The 19,164-nt window shown below is 43.0% G+C and overlaps 1 protein-coding gene across 5 annotated transcripts in view; it reads left to right on the forward strand.

The window, feature by feature from the left end:
* The window catches only part of LRRC4C (leucine rich repeat containing 4C), a 498,621-nt gene that overhangs the window by 202,527 nt on the left and 276,930 nt on the right, over positions 1-19,164 (forward strand). For all 5 annotated transcript variants that reach the window (XM_033061880.2, XM_033061881.2, XM_033061879.2 and 2 more), the window contains one exon: positions 2,731-2,820. The gene's annotated coding sequence lies outside the window, so the exon portion shown is untranslated. The remainder of the gene's footprint in view (positions 1-2,730; positions 2,821-19,164) is intronic.

The raw sequence follows: 19,164 nt of genomic DNA on the forward strand, positions 1-19,164 counted from the left end.
GCAGCTATTTTCATTCTCACTACAGGTGAGACAAGAAGTTGTGTTTTTATTTTCTAGTTTTCAACACTGGGAATACAATATTAAGGATAATAGAATCATGGAAAAATACCGTCATGGATGTTTCCTGCTAACAGTTTCTCAAAGTAACTAGAGGGAAGTAGGCAGAAGGCTGTCTGGACATCCTTGATTCTATTTCAGTAAATTAATATATGTGCTAGTTGATTAGTTGAATTCTTCTGAAGTCCTACATTTGGAGGATGTTAAAAATAAACATAACACTGCTCTGGGGGTGTGGATGTTAAAAACATTTTACACATTTTGCTGTCTTTATATTTGTCATGTTTAATCATTGCAATTCTTTTACTACAATGTTTCCAGCTAAAGACCCTCTGCGGTGTTGGCAACACTAATTATAAATACCTTGACTAATGTTTGTGTAAAATTTTATAATCATATCAATATTGCATCATACTGATTAGATGTATTTTCATATTTAGACTATCTCACCTTAAATCACTTTCTTCTCTTACTGTTTTTAATTCCTTACACTCACAGTGTTAAACTCTCAGTAGTGCTTATTAAAACATAAAATGTTTTTGCATGAGAAGATAAGTGGTATCAACTCTTCATATTTAATAGTGATAGTTTTGGTCACTACTTGAGAATGGAATGTGAGACAAACTCTTTTAGAGGACTTCATATTTTCACTTCTTCATAAAACCATTATACTCTTCCCTGAATTATCTTCTGTAATATGCTATACCAATGACTTCTTAAATGTCAGTAAATGTTTTTTTTTTTCCCCCTAAATTTTACATTCCTCTGGTTTAATTTCATTTTTTCTCACTCAAATTTCTAGTATTTTTATTCTAATGATCTTTACACTGTATATTCACGACAAGCAAAAGGTACCAGGGGCTTGATGTTTCTATGTGGTCACTGCCGACCTAATCACACTTCTACTCTTAGGTGACAGTCTTAATATTATGTGGCCAGGCACGTGGGTGTGAAACAAAACTTCACTGCATTATCCAAGACAGAGAGGCTGCATTGAACTGCTGCATTTGTAGGCAGGAATAGGTTATCTTTCAGCTGGTCTTGTGGAGACATTTCTATGAGAGTCAGAGCAGGTGAGCTGCACATGAAGGAATCTTTGGATATTTTCTTATTGTAAGAGACATAGTTTGGTGAGGGAAAGCTACAGATACCTAAGTTTGACTTATAAAGACCAATTTACCATGTTTCATGCATTTGTTTACTCTCTGTGAACCCACACATGACTTTTGAAGAACTGGAAGTTGTTAAACCAGGCAAGGGGCTATTGGGAATAAAAGAATCATAGAACAGCTTGAGTCAGAAAGGCCCTTTTAAAGGTCATCTGGTTCAACCCCTCTGTTGTGGGCAGGGACAACTTCCACTAAATCAAGTTGCTTGTAGACAGTCTGTATTTCTTTATGGCTAGATAAATGCAGGATGTCAGAATCACTGCTCCATGAAAGGCTGACAAAACTGGAAAGCTGTATCATGCTACCAACATCCCTTTCATGAACACCTGAATGCCATCAATTGATTCTTTGTAAGAAACTTGTTTCTTGCAAGAATTTTATGAAACTTTAGATGGTGAGTGGACTTATGGACTAGATGTACCCTAACATATTCTCTCACTGCAACTTACCCTCAGTAATATTTTCTCTCAGTATTGAAAGGTTAAAAATTAGTAAAAAGATTCTAAGCAATTTTTTCCTTATTGTTGAGTGTGCTCATCTGTAGTATGGCTGAGGAGTGGTTCAAAGGGGTCACAAACAGTAAGGAAAAAATCTAATAATTTAGTTATTCAGTTAAAAAAAAAATAATCCAGGAATCTGAAGGAATACATTCACTTGTCAAAAATGCTTAAAATTCCCTGTTGGCAGCAAGTTCCACAACACTGATGGAAATCTTTTAATGTTTTGTTATTTTAGGATAAGAAACAAAACTTGCAAACTGGAGTGTATTCATAGATGCTCGAAGCCAAATTTTTAAAATCAGTTTAATTTCTCACTAGAGGGAAAGTTATGCCCTCTTAAACTCCTGCCAGAGCAGTAGAAATGAACTGTATATAGAGTATATATACACATGTATATATGTATAGAGTAGTCTTCATTTTCTCGCCAACCTATTCCACTTTTAAATTGACTTTACTGCAAAAGTCTATTTTTCAGCCTACCTGTTTCTTTTCTTCCTGTGTTCTCATTAATACATATTTAAAAGGGATAAAGGGAGGTACTCTGGGACATAATATGCAGGATTTTCTTGAAATCCTTTTCCCATTAATATTCAAGCAAAATCTGATTTTTTTTTGCAAAAGAAAAATGTTAAGTTTTTTCCTACATGGTTCCATTTTCTGTTAAAATATTTTTCAAAGGCATTTTTGGTATAAATTGAGAATACTTGTTTCCTGAAAATAAAACCTTTTTTCCTGGGTGGTACAAAATAAAACAGAAATACTAAACTCCCTGAAGCTCAAGTAACACTAACCTACATGTGAAACATATTTTGAGTATTATAAAACATTATGTTTACCCTTACAAATGAAGATTAAATTATGCAGGTTTTTTAATGAAATTGTAACACGTTCATGCAAATTTCACAGCTGTTATAATGTATTTTCAGGTATTATCACAATGTGGCTAGTAAAAAAAACCTGTGAATAATTTAACTTATGTTTTGTTTGTTTGTTTTTTCTTTCAGAAATGAATTCCTTTATTTCAAGAAATTGTGATTATTTATTGATTCAGAAAGAAAACAGGCTGATGTTGTCTTGGGTGTTCTGAACAACATGTACAGTAATTTCACGAATACAAGCCGCACCAATTTGACCAAAATTTTGGTGGAAACCCGGAAGTGCGGCTAATATTCCGGGGCGGCTAATCTATTAACAAAATTCTAAAAGCTGCCAACACGGAAGTGAGAGCCCGCGGCAGCCCCAAGCCAAGCTGGAGCCCAGCCGGCCCCGGCAGAGGTGGGAAAGCCTGGCAGAGGCGGGGCCAGCAGTGTGGGGGGCGGGCGGCTGAGCCTGAGCCAACAGGGCGGGGGAGCCCGGGAGAACTGGGGCTAGCAGCGCAGGGGAGCATGGCAGAAGCAGGAAGGCCGGCGGGTGGGGCTGCCTGGCAGCGGGGGAAGCCCAGCAGAATCGGGGCCAGCAGCGTGGGGGAGCCCGGCGGTGCGGGGGCCTGCAGTGCCGGCCAGGGCGAGGAAACGCGGCGGCGGTGCAGACGGGAGGGGGCAGCCGGCGAGCCTGGTGGCGGCGGCGGCAGCCCTGCCGGCGGGGCGAGCGAAAGCGGCGCTCGCGAAAGCGCCGCCGCGAGCCGCGAACCGCGAGCCGCGAGCCGCGAACCGCGAGCCGCGAAAGCGCCGTCGCGAGCCGCGAGCCGCGAACCGCGAGCCGCGAAAGCGCCGTCGCGAGCCGCGAACCGCGAGCCGCGAGCCGCGAGCCGCGAGCCGCGAGCCGCGAGCCGCGAACCGCGAGCCGCGAGCCGCGAGCCGCGAGCCGCGAACCGCGAGCCGCGAACCGCGAGCCGCGAACCGCGAGCCGCGAAAGCGCCGTCGCGAGCCGCGAGCCGCGAGCCGCGAGCCGCGAACCGCGAGCCGCGAGCCGCGAGCCGCGAGCCTCGAGCCGCGAGCCGCGAACCGCGAACCGCGAGCCGCGAGCCGCGAACCGCGAGCCGCGAAAGCGCCGTCGCGAGCCGCGAGCCGCGAACCGCGAGCCGCGAAAGCGCCGTCGCGAGCCGCGAGCCGCGAGCCGCGAGCCGCGAACCGCGAGCCGCGAACCGCGAGCCGCGAGCCGCGAACCGCGAGCCGCGAGCCGCGAACCGCGAACCGCGAGCCGCGAACCGCGAGCCGCGAAAGCGCCGTCGCGAGCCGCGAGCCGCGAACCGCGAGCCGCGAGCCGCGAACCGCGAGCCGCGAGCCGCGAACCGCGAACCGCGAGCCTCGAGCCGCGAACCGCGAACCGCGAGCCGCGAGCCGCGAACCGCGAGCCGCGAGCCTCGAGCCGCGAACCGCGAGCCGCGAGCCGCGAACCGCGAGCCGCGAGCCGCGAACCGCGAGCTTCGAGCCGCGAACCGCGAGCCGCGAAAGCGCCGCCGCGAGCCGCGAAAGCGCCGCGGGGCGGGCGCGGCGCTCGCGAGGCGCGGCGCGGGGCGAGCGAAAGCGGCAGCGGGGCGGCCGGCGAGCCCGGCGGCGGCGGCGGCAGCCCTGCCAGCCGGGCGAGCGAACGCGGCAGCGGGGCGGTGCTGACGGGAGAGGGGGGCCAGCGAGCCCGGCGGCGGCGGCAGCACCACCCGGCCAGCCCCGCCGAGCCGTGGCGCTGAGCTGGGCCACCCGGCCCCGTCGGCAACCATGAGCGGGCCGAGCCTGCCTGGCCCCGCCCCGAGCCAGTAAAGCCCGCTATGCCGCGATCCTCTTACTAATTGGCCAATTTGTGAAAGCTGCACACGGATTCTCGCGACGAACGAAAGTGCGGCTAATATTCGGGGTGCGGCTTATCTATTGACAAAGACAGCAACATTGTCGAGGCACCGGGGGTGCGGCTTATAATCCGTGCGGCTTGTATTCGTGAAACTACTGTAAGTATATTAAGTTTACTGTAATGCTGATTATGTCTTCAGTTTAGGCAGTGTTTATTTGATTTTAGCAAAGAAACCTTTGGTTAGAGATGTTAGTTAATGTATTTTTTTCATCACAGCAGCAGCTAAGGTACAGTGGCAGAATGTCTAAAGTAATACCTTTTGGAAGATATTTTTATCCCCTTGTTTTACTTTGCACATTAATATTCATCAGGCTCTACTAATCGTTTGTAAGCTTCACATAGGAAGGTTCATAGCAACACAAATTAAAATCAGTCCTTATTGATAAAAAAAGCTCGAAAAAAAGTGTACAGGCCCACCTGGTCAGCAAAATGACCTGGCACTAGATAAATGCCTTTATTAATGAATTTTCCCCAAAAATAGTAGTATTGTGACCTTTTCTGGTAGGAACTGCAAAAACACAGCTACACAGTGGCTGACAGAAGTGTAAACTCTGATTAAAATTTTCAGTTTGGAGGAGATGCTAAGTAACCTTAATGACCTGCTCTGACTTAATACACTAGTACAGAAAGGGAGACTAAAAGGCTGTATGCTCTTTCCCAGGGCAATGTGTGTGGAACATTGTCGCTGCTCAGTAGCAGCATTGTGTCTGGTATTGCTAGTGGAGCAACAGTCTTAACTTTTCTTCTGTTGATGTTTGATTTCATTGCCATAAGCATTTCCTGCCTGATAAAGCACAGTTCTTGAGATTCATGTTGGATTTCTATTATTCATTTGACTTTTGAAGGGTTAATTAATTCAGCTTTGTTCAAGGCATCGTTTTGGTCTTTTCTGTGCGTAGACATTTGTGGGGACAATTCATAGGCTCAAGTGTTGGGAGGCTGAATATCTCCCTGATATTGCACACTCACAGAAAGAGGATTTTGAACATCCTGTTTTTCAGTGTTTTCAGTATGATTTCTGTCACCGTTTCTAGAAAGTCCATGAGATGTCACTGGCTGAGGTGATGTGCTGTATCTAGTGACTAGGTAGAATTTAAATGTGAGGTTTAACACACAGCCAGCCAGCTTGTCTTTGTTCAGGTGAACTTTCCAAGAACTCTAAAAATAGATTACTTACTATAAGATGGTATTTTTCCAAATAAGTTATCAATTGAAGGAATGAGTAGCTTGAATCTGTTCAGCTGTAGCTGGGATGTAAAAGCGATGCAATGGAAACTGCAGAGTGTCTGTGTTCACTGCTGAAAGACTGAAAATAAGAACCTGCAAAATGAGTCTTGTGGAAAAAAAAGTTGAAGGTGAACACATTCAAGAACACATTCTTGCTTTAGCCGAGAAGTTGATGCAGATGTTTGTTGCTTCCTGCAAGATTATTAGAGTGATAGAAAAATAAAATCACTGGGCATCCCTTCATCAACATCTAGATAGTTGGCGGGGGTGGTGGTTTCTGGTCCGTAAACACTTTCAGTGCCATGATAAGAGGATTTTCATTGGAGATCAAGGTTTTCATTGTTAGGTGAAGAAACATTTTTCATCATTGTGTTGAGAAGATGAATTCTTTAATTTGATATGCTCATTAGATTTTGTGATAGAAGCCAGCAATTTGAAGTAAAAAATTAAATGTCTTAGCATCATTTTATTGTCCAGACTAAAAGTTAGGTTGCAGTTGGCCTAAAACTACTGTGTAGCTATTGTCTACAGCTGATCAGGAAGCCTCGACTTTCCACATGTGACATCCCATCATTTACATTTTCTGCTATTACTTCACTCATAATCTTATGATACCTGGTTCTTCTCTCTGCTTTTTGGAAGACTCCTAGTCCCCGTTGTAAAAGGTTAGCAAAAGCTGTGCTGCACACAGTACTAATTTACTTACACATCTCCCCTCAGTCTAGGAACTAACAAGAGAAGTAAGAACACGTGCTGCAGGTGTTTGATTTTCAGTGCATTCAGTGATGAAAGATATTCCAGCAGCACAGGGTGGTGTCAGTACTGGTGACAACGGATCTAAGTTTTGCAAGAATTTTTTTTCACATCAGAAAATGCAGATCAGTGGAAACTAAAATGCGTGTCCTCAGCCTTTCATCCCAGCTGGCTCCCTGATAACCTTTAGGAATAACAATACTCTTCCACTAGAGGCCAATTAAACACAGTTCTCTCATGCTGTCTACCACAAAGCCTGGAAGGGAGAAATTGGGCTGTGCTCCTAGCCAGGATGTTTTACTCTAGAAGTAGTTCCTAGGAGCCCTGAAGGTCTGGAAGATGGGGTTGGGCTGGAGCTCTCTGTGCTTTTAAAAGGCTTGTCTGGATCAAGGGTTTCACTTCTGGGGTTAAACTAACTCCCACCCTCCAGATCAGTTTATAGGATTTTTGAGTACTTGGCACAATATAGAGGATCTGTGAACCTGGGGCAGCTCATGATATGTTTCTTTTATTTTTGTAGTGTTTTAATGTCTTTCATTGTCTAGAGTTCTTCCTGATTCAATTTGTTCTGTGTTTTTTAAAAATATTATTTGATGGACTAGAAATTCTGTTAGGAGTTTTATAGCTGTGTGATTTGGGAGGTGAAAAATTAATCATCTGAGTAGTGCTGATAATAGTCCAGGTACATAATATTTTAAAGTGGTTTTATGTGGATATTATTCTTCAGCTGAAAACACTGGGAATGATTGATTTAATTCTTTTCTCTAGTTAGAGACTTGACTTCTAATTGGAAGCATTTTATATTGTGTAGTTACTTGAGGTACTGCTATTTTCAATTCAACAGGAAATGGCTCTAAGTAAGAGCAGAGAAATGAGTGACATTGTGTTAGGGGACTGCGTATCTCAAAATACACAGCTTCAGCTTGCATGCAAAAACATCATTTAGCTGTGATAATAGAAATTAGATTTCAATCAGTATGCTCTTTGTTATTAATCCATTTTTCTCCTTTCATCTGAAGAGGTCCTAATAACACGTTAGACAAATCATACTCTTTAAAAACTGATTTGAAATAAAAATGCTTTTGAAGCCTTTAATTTGAGGCCTGCATTTTGTAATAATGATATGTTTCTTTGCTGCTAATGTATTGACGCATACTTGTAAATGTGCACAATGTTTTTCTTTTATTTTGGTCCAACTTTATTGTTAGGAATTAAATCATTCTATTTAAGCAAATTTGTGAGAGAACTGTGGTAGGTACAGTGAGAACACTAAATTTGAAGACCTAATAAAGACTTTAAGGTCTAAGGACTGCTTATTAATTTGGAGGGTTGAAAGCCTGAGGTTAACTTTTCCCTTTGGGGCAGAAGTGGTGGTGTTTCAAGTAGTTATAAATCTTTGATGTTTCATCAGTTTCAATTTCTGTCTGAAGGTGAGGAATTTGCAGTGTGTGCACCCAAGCAAACACTTCTGTGTGCATTCTGCATAGCAGAACTCTCATATACATTAGGCTGCTATTAGAGTCTCAACTCTACATCTCTATGCAACTACATTCTAGCAGGCATTTTTTGTGATACAGAAAAAGACACATATATGAAGACTTTTGATAGGCTACTGTGATTATCTTTTTGGTTTCTAGGGCCAACTTGAAGAGCAAAAGACTTACTGTCAAAGATGTTGCAAAATTACTGCTAATTTAGTAACATTTCTTAGTTTCTTCTACTGCTTTTAGTCTAGCAAATCTCAGCTACCAAATATCCCATTTTAAAAACCCCCTTTTGTGGTGGGGGGCAGGCAGCGGGGGAGCTGGGGAGAGACAACAACTTCCCTCTGTGAATGTGGCTATAATGCTCTGTCTGAGCATACCACTTCCTGACACTCTTTCCTTTGTGCCACCCCAAAAGGGGATGGTTAGCCCAAAACCATAGCCTTAAAGACCTTAAAGGGGCCTCTCAGTATTATTATCTGCTGTCTTACAATCTTGCTCCTTCTTGTAGGGATGATTTCACCACAAACCCTTTTCCCATACAGAGTCTTGCTTTTCAGCGTACTTAAAGCTGTGTGAGTGAAATTGGATTGGATGGGTGGGATCCTCTGGTCCATGCTGCTATGCATGAACTGACAGCCCATGGATAGCAGAATACCACTCAACCTGCAAAGGATCCTCTGGATTAATGGGGCCAAGATCTTGATACATTCCTGTCTCAGAACCCAGCAGCTTTAGGACCTCCTCATGGACCAGTGTCTAGTCCCAAGAGGTAATTTCTCCCGTTAAATCATACAAGGGGCAGGCTATAAAGGAAAAAGCCAGGAAAATGTTTCCTTCAAAGCCCCAGTAATGAGGGACACAACCAGGTCCATCTTTGTGCCGTGTATTTTTGTTTGCTCTGGCCTCCTGCGGCCATCCTCTCCCAGGTGGGGCTTCTGCTCTGATGACCACTCCAGTGCTTTACTGGAGTTCCAGGACAGGGGTGGGACATTGCTTCCAGTGTGCCAGTCACTGACAACTGCACTGGAAGCTCCAAAGGTGTGGGATGTGGGGCAGAGCACCATTCCACCTTCACTGAACTTGATCTGCCCCCTCCCACACAAACCATAGTTGTTTTGAGCCAGCCATCATTTTTTTCAGTCTTTCTCAGTCTGCTGATGTACTGGGCTTATAAAAAAATGATTTGAAATGTTTCCAGCATTAATGTCTGTGAGAAAGTGTGGCTAATATAATTAAGTATCTGAACTACTTCTACACACCCAGAACAGAAAGTGAAAGAATAAAAAAGGCTTTGATTAGAATACATCAAAACCACATGCAGTTCAATCTAGTTGTCATAAACCATCATGTATATTAAACACAGTTTTTTATATTTTTAAATTAAATTTACTTTATATTAATTAAATGTATTTTTATTTCTCAGATACTTTCATCTTCAGCAACTTAGTACACTGAGTATTACTTATACCACATATCACATGTTAAATACAATCTTATTCACAAAAATAAAAGCTCTGCTGACTCACTTGTATGTTTTCAGTTGTTAGACTGCAGAGCTGGCTGACAGTGAAATTACTACACAATTGTTTTGTCACCCAACTCCCTTTGGAACAAAAAACAGATTATGTCCGGTACATCACCAGTTTATGGTTTGGCATTTAAAACATTTCTGGTAGATACAGCATGGTTGATACCAATCAGTTAACTGAAGCTTCTTAAGTTATACCCTAAATGTTGACAAATGCCTTTTTTTTTTTTTCCTAGTGTCCTTAGGGCTTTGATGTATTTAAGTATAAACAGCTTATGAAGATGAAAAAAGTTGAACACAAGTTTATCCTCAATAACTGTCCTTTAAAACGTCAGCATTAAAGAACGGCAATTCTGGATTTGAATTTGCCCAAATTGGAGTGTTCTTTGTTGTGCAGAAAGGCTTGAAGGACTGTTTAGCTCTTAAATCCTTTTTATTATATGATCCTGTGACCTTTCAGGCCAAAGAAGTAAAAGCTCTTGTAGGTGACTGAAAAATGGGAAAATGCCATGGTTTTGTATATACTTGTTATGGACTCTCTTTCTTCTAAAGAGAGGAAAGTTTCCTGGATGCAGGCTCAGGGATGCTGCTTTGCTAGGGAGCTTTCTCTTGTTTCCGGAGTTATTTGGCCTGGCTGCTGCAGAGGTGCAGGGCTGCTGTCACACATCTGGCAGCTTGGCCCTAACACAGGGAGCAGCTGTCTGTGCACCAGGTGTCAGCTGAAAGATGTGCTCTGTTTGGAGGTGAGATTCGTGCCAAGTGCAGATACGTGATGAAATGATCTTGTTTTGAAGGGAAACTTTGATAGAAGTCTTACAGCACGTTGAACTTGGTATACCAAAGAGGTGTAAGAGAGTTGCCCTTCTCCTCAGTTCTAAAAAGCGGTGTTTGAAATTCCCTGGTTTTGAGGTGTTGATATCAAAAGTGCTGTTGGGTGCTTCTTTGTTACTGCTGTTTTACTGGCATCCTCATGGTCCTTGTCTCTGTTGAAGTTTCATTTTGTTACAATTCTCTTGTTTCATAAATGTTCCAAACTGCTTTATTAAAAGAAAAGCTAGATACTCTGGTGATTCTTATTAAATATATCCTGAATTTGTTGTTAGTTGAGCAAAGGGGCAAAATTGATATAGTGAAGTTGTACCTGTGGTGTGAAACATGGATGCCAAGAATTCCAGCTCTATTTTTTATCTCTGGAAACTGCATTATACCTGAAAACAAATCCCAGCTCTACAGATGCAGTTACAGTAATTTCACGAATACAAGCCGCACCAATTTGACCAAAATTTTGGTGGAAACCCGGAAGTGCGGCTAATATTCCGGGGCGGCTAATCTATTAACAAAATTCTAAAAGCTGCCAACACGGAAGTGAGAGCCCGCGGCAGCCCCAAGCCAAGCTGGAGCCCGGCCGGCCCCGGCAGAGGTGGGAAAGCCTGGCAGAGGCGGGGCCAGCAGTGTTGGGGGCGGGCGGCAGAGCCTGAGTCAGCAGGGCGGGGGAGCCCGGGAGAACTGGGGCTAGCAGTGCAGGGGAGCATGGCAGAAGCAGGAAGGCCGGCGGGTGGGGCTGCCTGGCAGCGGGGGAAGCCCAGCATAATCGGGGCCAGCAGCGTGGGGGAGCCGGCGGTGCGGGGGCCTGCAGTGCCGGCCAGGGCGAGGAAACGCGGCGGCGGTGCAGACGGGAGGGGGTGGCCGGCGAGCGTGGTGGCGGCGGCGGCAGCCCTGCCGGCGGGGCGAGCGAAAGCGGCGCTCGCGAAAGCGCCGCCGCTCGCCGCGAACCGCGAGCCGCGAAAGCGCCGCCGCTCGCCGCGAACCGCGAGCCGCGAAAGCGCCGCCGCGAACCGCGAAAGCGCCGCCGCGAACCGCGAGCCGCGAACCGCGAGCCGCGAACCGCGAACCGCGAGCCGCGAACCGCGAAAGCGCCGCCGCGAACCGCGAGCCGCGAACCGCGAGCCGCGAACCGCGAACCGCGAGCCGCGAACCGCGAAAGCGCCGCCGCGAGCCGCGAGCCGCGAGCCGCGAACCGCGAGCCGCGAACCGCGAGCCGCGAAAGCGCCGCCGCGAGCCGCGAACCGCGAGCCGCGAGCCGCGAGCCGCGAGCCGCGAGCCGCGAACCGCGAACCGCGAGCCGCGAACCGCGAACCGCGAGCCGCGAACCGCGAACCGCGAAAGCGCCGCCGCGAACCGCGAGCCGCGAAAGCGCCGCCGCGAACCGCGAGCCGCGAAAGCGCCGCCGCGAGCCGCGAGCCGCGAAAGCGCCGCCGCGAGCCGCGAGCCGCGAGCCGCGAGCCGCGAGCCGCGAGCCGCGAGCCGCGAGCCGCGAACCGCGAGCCGCGAGCCGCGAACCGCGAGCCGCGAACCGCGAGCCGCGAGCCGCGAACCGCGAGCCGCGAAAGCGCCGCCGCGAACCGCGAACCGCGAGCCGCGAGCCGCGAACCGCGAGCCGCGAAAGCGCCGCCGCGAGCCGCGAAAGCGGGGCGGGCGCGGCGCTCGCGAGGCGCGGCGCGGGGCGAGCGAAAGCGGCAGCGGGGCGGACGGCGAGCCCGGCGGCGGCAGCCCTGCCAGCCGGGCGAGCGAACGCGGCAGCGGGGCGGTGCTGACGGGAGAGGGGGGCCAGCGAGCCCGGCGGCGGCGGCAGCACCACCCGGCCAGCCCCGCCGAGCCGTGGCGCTGAGCTGGGCCACCCGGCCCCGTCGGCAACCATGAGCGGGCCGAGCCTGCCTGGCCCCGCCCCGACCCAGTAAAGCCCGCTATGCCGCGATCCTGTTACTAATTGGCCAATTTGTGAAAGCTGCGCACGGATTCTCGCGACGAACGAAAGTGCGGCTAATATTCGGGGTGCGGCTTATCTATTGACAAAGACAGCAACATTGTCGAGGCACCGGGGGTGCGGCTTATAATCCGTGCGGCTTGTATTCGTGAAACTACTGTATGTTGCAACCATAATAAATATTCAAAATATTTTTCTTATAAAAAATTAAGGTAAATATGTTAGTATAGTTTTGCACTTGCTGTGCACAGTTGTTTTTATAGCAGATTTCCTTCCCTCAAAGATGAGATGTCAGACTGTGATTTATCTATATGTCTATCTAAATAATCTAAATATCGATGTCATAGAGAAGATGTATCACTTCGGTTCTGGTATTCATTGCCAGTTTTGTTAGAGAATTGTCACTTCTGTAAATGGAAATACTTCAAGCATTGAGGAAGAGTAATTAAGTTTAGATAATGCTGTTTGGCTAAAATAAAACTAAACTAATTTCTTCCTGAAATTCAATTCCAAATCTATTCAGAGTTCTGGAATATTAATTTACCAATATCCTATCCACCACACACATAGTCACTCACTCGTGTTTGCTGCTTAATTCTGTTTTGTTCTTTTGGAGGATAGATACTGTCCACAATCAAAAATGTCTGTGTTAATTCATTCTGATTCCTTCTGGTGGTGTGTGTGTGTGTATATTACATTTTTTTAGGGCAACATGCCTTGTGATTTGAGAAAACAAGGCTGTTAATTATAGTATGGCTATGACTACATACTTCTACCTGAAGAAGCCACTTTCTTTCCTCACATTGACTCCCACTGTAATGAGATTAGTAGGAGAGGAAAAGAAGAGCGAGTGAAAATACATGTTTATGAGAAATATCAGTAACTTAATGTCATTTGAAATAGTAAAATAGATTCTGGTGAAGAAGTTTTCTTTACTAGCTGATGTAGCTAAAAATCCATGGTAAATTGCCAACAGTTTGCCAATGAACATGAGTACAAATAATAAGTATGATTGATAAATAAGGTACATATTTCTCTAGCTCATCTCCTTATCTCCATAAATACAAAGCATAAATACACAGAGAAAGGCAAAGGTACATTAAAATAGGAAGCATCTGAAATTTCACGAGATGATCACTACAAAATAATTAAATGCTATTAATTGCTTTATTAAGCAGACATTTATTGGTCACCCCAGTTCTGTCACCTACTCAAGCTTAGATCACATTAAACTCTGCACTGATATGCAAACTCTAACATGCTACAGGTCTTACGCCATGGGGGGACCTGTGGCTAGAGTAATCGGTGAATGCTATCAAGCAATGTGAAAAATACAGCTACTGTCACCCTAAACACATCTGAAATGAATCAGAGCAGCAGTAGCTTTAAACACCCCTGCTACTGCACACCATGAACCTGAAAATGGGTCACTCTTGTTCTCCAGAACATAACCAAAATGACTCAACAGCATGAGAGAGCTGCCACAAGCTGTCTCAAGTCTCTAAGGGTGTAATTCTTGGAAAACTCCTTGACTGACCCCAGAGTAGCAAACATTGATAGCACTTTCTGTAAAGGTCTGCAGCAACCCTTGTCAGCCAGCCTGTGAGCTTTGAGTGAGTCAATAATAATGCAGGGACAAACTACATTGTCACATCTTAGGACACAGCTGGTAGGAATGCTCTTTTGGGTATGGAGAGCTGCATGTGAAAGAGCTGACCAAAACTACTATTGGAACAGTTCTGGAGATAGAGTAATCTATTCTACTGTCCTGACCTGAATTATGGGAGGCAGACATCTGAATGCAGGTATAATCCTAGATGATAGATATCAGATATTCTTACATCTCTCTCTTGTTTTCTCTCAACTTGAGACAACTGTGTTTCTGTGAGTTTTAGGTGGTTTGATTTGGAAAAAAAAAAAGGGTCAAAAATTTCAAGTGACTTCAGAAAAGTGTGTGTCAAAGAAGTTTACTTGAGGATGCAGTGATTTTTTCTAAGGGAATAATTCTGTTTTAGAGTATTATGAGACAAAGCTATCACTTAGCAAAATATCAGATTTTACACAAGCTTTGTACTCCCGACATCTCTATTAGAAAGTATTTAGATGATTTTCAAGTGTTGTTAACTTGTATGAATGCCTGTGTTTCATGTTCCAATTGCTGTTCATATTTTTAATGCTAATATCTTAGTAAAATAATTGGTAAAAGTAGTGATGTAAAAATGGTGGACACTTTCGCTGTATTAGTCCATTTTGAGCCACTTTTTAAACTTCCATGGAAGCATTTAGCCAGAGACATGGAAATCAGAAATATGAGCAGCAAGCTCTGACTTCCTGCACTTTCTGTGCCCTTTCTGCCAATCCAGAGTAAGTGTGTATTTGTTACTCCTCAGTGCATGTGATGAATCACCAGCAAAAAGAGGACAGATATAGAAGGATGTCATTCAGGGTGAGGCAGAGTGGTATTTTTTGTAATTCTTCTATTGTGCCTCCTATTTTCCTGGTGTTATTGTCCTCCTAGGCCCTAAAGCACTTTAAAGAACAATACAAAGAACCTTTGGTACCATATTGACTCAATTTCAATGTCATTAACTCCTCCTCCATCTCATAGAAATTCTGTCATGGTGTTCTGAACATTTATTTTTGAATTCTCTTTCATTTTAATAAGCAGCTGTCTGAATGGCCAACAAAGTACAAAAGTCTCTCTTTCTGATTCATATAGCCAGAAGGCACATCAGACATGTAAAATGGACTGGAAAAGTATTCAGTGACACTAAGTGGTGGGGGATCATGCAAAAAGATAAAGTTCTGTTGATACAATAATGATGGCGACCTAGTATACTACACATCCCGTTGAAATCTCTATATCTTCACCTCTGTTCATAATATATGTGGTGTTTTCACTAATGGAAAGCAACCTTTGTAACCTTTTGTTCTTTTTGGATGGAATAATTGATGTTTACATCTATATTATATTTACTCTCTTTAGAAAACAAAACCCAGCGACACATTGCTGAAAAATATTTAAGCTTTACAGAGCAAATCAGACATGCTTTATAGAGTGTTAGCTCCATGTCTTTACTGACAGTTATTCCTGTTTTGTGTAACACTTTCCAGAAGAAAATTTTTAGTTAAATGCTCTCAGATGCTTGATATTATCCAAAGTAGGCATTCTGCTTCTTGCCATGATGGCATTACAAGATTTACCTTTTGCTGTGTTTTGTTCTGTGCATTCTTTTGCTGCTAAAACACAGAAGAGGATTACTTCGCATAGAATAAAACCCCCAAAACACCTTCAAAAGCATTCATGTGTGGTTATCAACAATAGACTGTGTGTTTTTATCCATAAATTATCAGATTCAACACTTACTGAGTTTAAATGTGGCTTGTTGGGCTTGCTGCAGTTGGTCTTTTCCAGTCTAAATGATCCTGTGATTGTTTAGCTCACAGTTGGCAATTCTATTAGAGTTGGGTGCTGGTTTATGGCAAGGAAGGACTGCAGATGGAACATCCTGATTTTGTATTGAGGATCCCATCCCCCAAATGTTTTGACTTCTGCTGACAGAAAACTGCCCCAAGCATTTGTTTGTATACAACATAGGAAGAGAGGTGCGTCATCACTATGTATAATATTCTTTTAGTAAAGGAAGTCTTCATACTAGACTAAATATACTTCATCAAGGTAACTTGGTGAACTGAGACATGGATGTTCTTTTTTAGATTAAAAAAGAAGAAAGGAAAAAAAAAAACACCAGGGTGCGTGTGTAGATACATAAATGTATATATTTGTATATATATGGTCAAAGTTGGAGTAAGAGGCTACAAACCCAGAGAAGTCTGCCACATGTCCAGGAAGGTTCAAAGAAACCTGATGAATGGAATGGTAGAAGCAATTAAATACATTTAAGGGAAGAATTGCTGTCTATCAATGTATTGACTAACTGGCAAATTCATGGATGAAATCCTACAGGAATAATAGGGTCGTTATATGTACTAATAGATTAGACTGTTCCATCTCTTGAATTTTTGGATCAGGGTGTGTGCAGAGGACCTTCACCCAAAAAAGAAACTTATGGAAATAATGTTTACAGAAGATTGCAGAAATAAAACTTCAAATGAAAGCTTGAAGAATTCAGCAAGAGAGGATAATAGTGGCAAAGACTTTTTGTAAAACATGCTCTCTGTCTCTGAAGAAATAGTATAACAAATTCTTTGCAGTTTTATCTTGTGTTTTGTTTTTACCAAGAGGGATAATACTACTTTTGAAATGAAAAATTGAAGGAAGAGCTTACAGTAGAGTTTGTCCCTGAAAAGACTTGCTGAGCTCCAGAGCCCTACCCTTAGGAGAACTTTTTTCTCTCAGACAAAGGCTATTCAAGAGGAGCCTGATTTTTTGACAGGACAGGTGTAAATCTTGTTTGCTACTGTAGGGAAAAATCCATAAAATTCAATTTGTCCCTCTTGAGAAGTTTTCTTCTGTGTTGCATAGTGTGTAGCTTCTGAGCTCATAAGAGCAACTATTTTACTGAGTACAAACATTCTAGCAAACTTCTCTTATGCTTCTTTTTAGGTCAAAAAGAGTAAAATGAAAGAGTAAAATAAAAAGGGGCAATGTCAGTAAAAGCCTCACTGAAAGATCACAGAGGCAACATAAGAAAAGGAAAAAACAGATACTATTTGCAAATCAGAGTGGTTTCATTGTGGAATTAAGAAGAATAAATAAGTAAAGAAGAGAATGGATTCAACACTGGTTTTTTGAGTGGCTGGCAGACTTAAGGGAGAAAGATTCTTCCCAGTCTCCCTGGTGAACTGTGTGCATGCAATGGTTTACACTCAAAAAGTTTTAAGGAAAAAAATTAGGTAACTTCTCATTTGCTATTACTTTGTTGTTCTGAAAGCTTACAGTGATAGGCATGATTCCTTTTAATGTGGAGCCTGAAACACACAGGAAGTGTGATATCAGCATTAATACCTAAGATTTAGAATGTTTTTAAATATATTTTAATTCCTGGGAACAGTCAGTTAGATTTTCTGAAATAATTTTTCATTTCTGATACAGTCCAAGTGATTTATCCTGATGCATTTGCCAGATGAATTACTTGCTTTAATGTTGATTATGCTACCAAGACTAATCTGATAGAGATGACAGTATTTAATGGTTAGAACAATACTGAGAGTGGCTGTTTGTTGGTTGTGTAATTAATAAACTGTCTAGACATGAAATATTTCTTTTACTTGCTTGGTACTTGTGAAGAAGTGTTAATCTGTTTCGGGTCAATTGTAGGAGAACATTCAAAATTACACCAAAATCTGCCATAGAAACTAAGTGAGAACAATAATACTGCTTTCCTACTGATAGGATAAACTTCTAATGCTTATGTATACCTTGTGATTTCAAAAATAATTCCTGAAGGAACCAAAAGCTCTTGCCTACTGGCTTATTGCAGTTAAACTGTGAAAGCTCAGGATAGTTCTGGCAATAAGAAGCTGCTTCTGGTAATAACAAGCTGTACTTACATTGCAGAAATCTAAACCAGCCCCATGCTATAGGAACATACGAGTAGAAAATCAGCTCCACCACAGCTGAACCCAGCACAACTTACTATACATAACATGTGTATTTGTGAGTTATTTGTGAATAATCAACCTCTATCTTTGCACATACTCAGTAACATTTGCAGTGTATCAATAAAGCTGCACCACCCTTACATCACCTTTACAAGGTGAAAAATTATCTGATATTCTGGTGTTATAGCCTGCATATGTTCTTGTGAAACAAGAAAAAGAAAAGGATATACATTCCTTTAGAGAGAAAGAGAGAGAAAAACTCAAAGGCAGCAAAAAGTAGCCGTAAGACACAGGAACAGGTAAATCATGATGCAAATTTTTTTTTTTTTTTGTTAATTTAACTTTTCATGTAAAGCTTTGACACATTTACGCTTAATTTCAGATGGGACTTTCATTTTCTCTTTGAAATGTTCATGTTTTGCTAATGCAATGAAAAAGAAATCATGTTTGCAAATGAATAATTCTACTTAAATCTCTTCAGTGGTGCAGAAAGTTGTCAAATACAAGTCCATCAAGATTATTATGCTGAAAAAACAGCATTCAGTAGTTGAATCATGACTCTAAAGACCTTTTTAAAGAAGTCTGAATGCATTTTGTGTATGAGCAAAAACCAAATTTCTGATATACCAGGTTTATTTTAGGAATACAAAATTCTTGATCTGTGTACTATTTGCATTAGCCATCCACTTAAAATCCCAAATAACTGAAGCCTGATCAGTTTTCGATGGCAGAAATCAACTAAGTTGATAAACTGAAGTCAGCTCCATTCTGAAGGAAGTGATACATCATTAACTGATAGCTCAGACACAAACAATCTGATTAAAAGCCACAGTCCACTCTTAGGCTGTGGGCTAGAAAAGCTTAACACTTTCTTATCTCACATGTGGATTTTGTTAGTGATGTTTGTTACATGAGTTCCATACTTCCTTCTACTTTAAAAATGGATGTTTTACTTACTGATTATTTATTAGATACTTTGAGATGAATTGTAGGGAAAAATGCAAATTTAATGTTTCAAGTAATTCTTGAGCTTTGTTCCTCTTTGGCAAAGCATGCAGAAAATCACACGAGTTATGAATATAAATAAGGTTTTTTATTTTTTGATACAGACTTTAAAAGTCCTGAAATTCAGCAAATTATTATTTTTCAGTGAGACTTATTTTCTGTAGAATATTTCTGGACAACTATGAATTAAACTATTAATTTATACTAGTGCTAATATTTTAGCTGAGAGAGCACAACTCCTTTTATTTTTCTTTTTTTTCTTGTCTCCGTATTATACCTATCTGATTGCATAGTGCAGGTTATGATCAATCATGATTCAAATATA

Source organism: Catharus ustulatus, chromosome 6, assembly GCF_009819885.2.
Source record: "Catharus ustulatus isolate bCatUst1 chromosome 6, bCatUst1.pri.v2, whole genome shotgun sequence".
In the NCBI taxonomy this organism is placed as follows: Eukaryota; Metazoa; Chordata; class Aves; order Passeriformes; family Turdidae; genus Catharus; species Catharus ustulatus.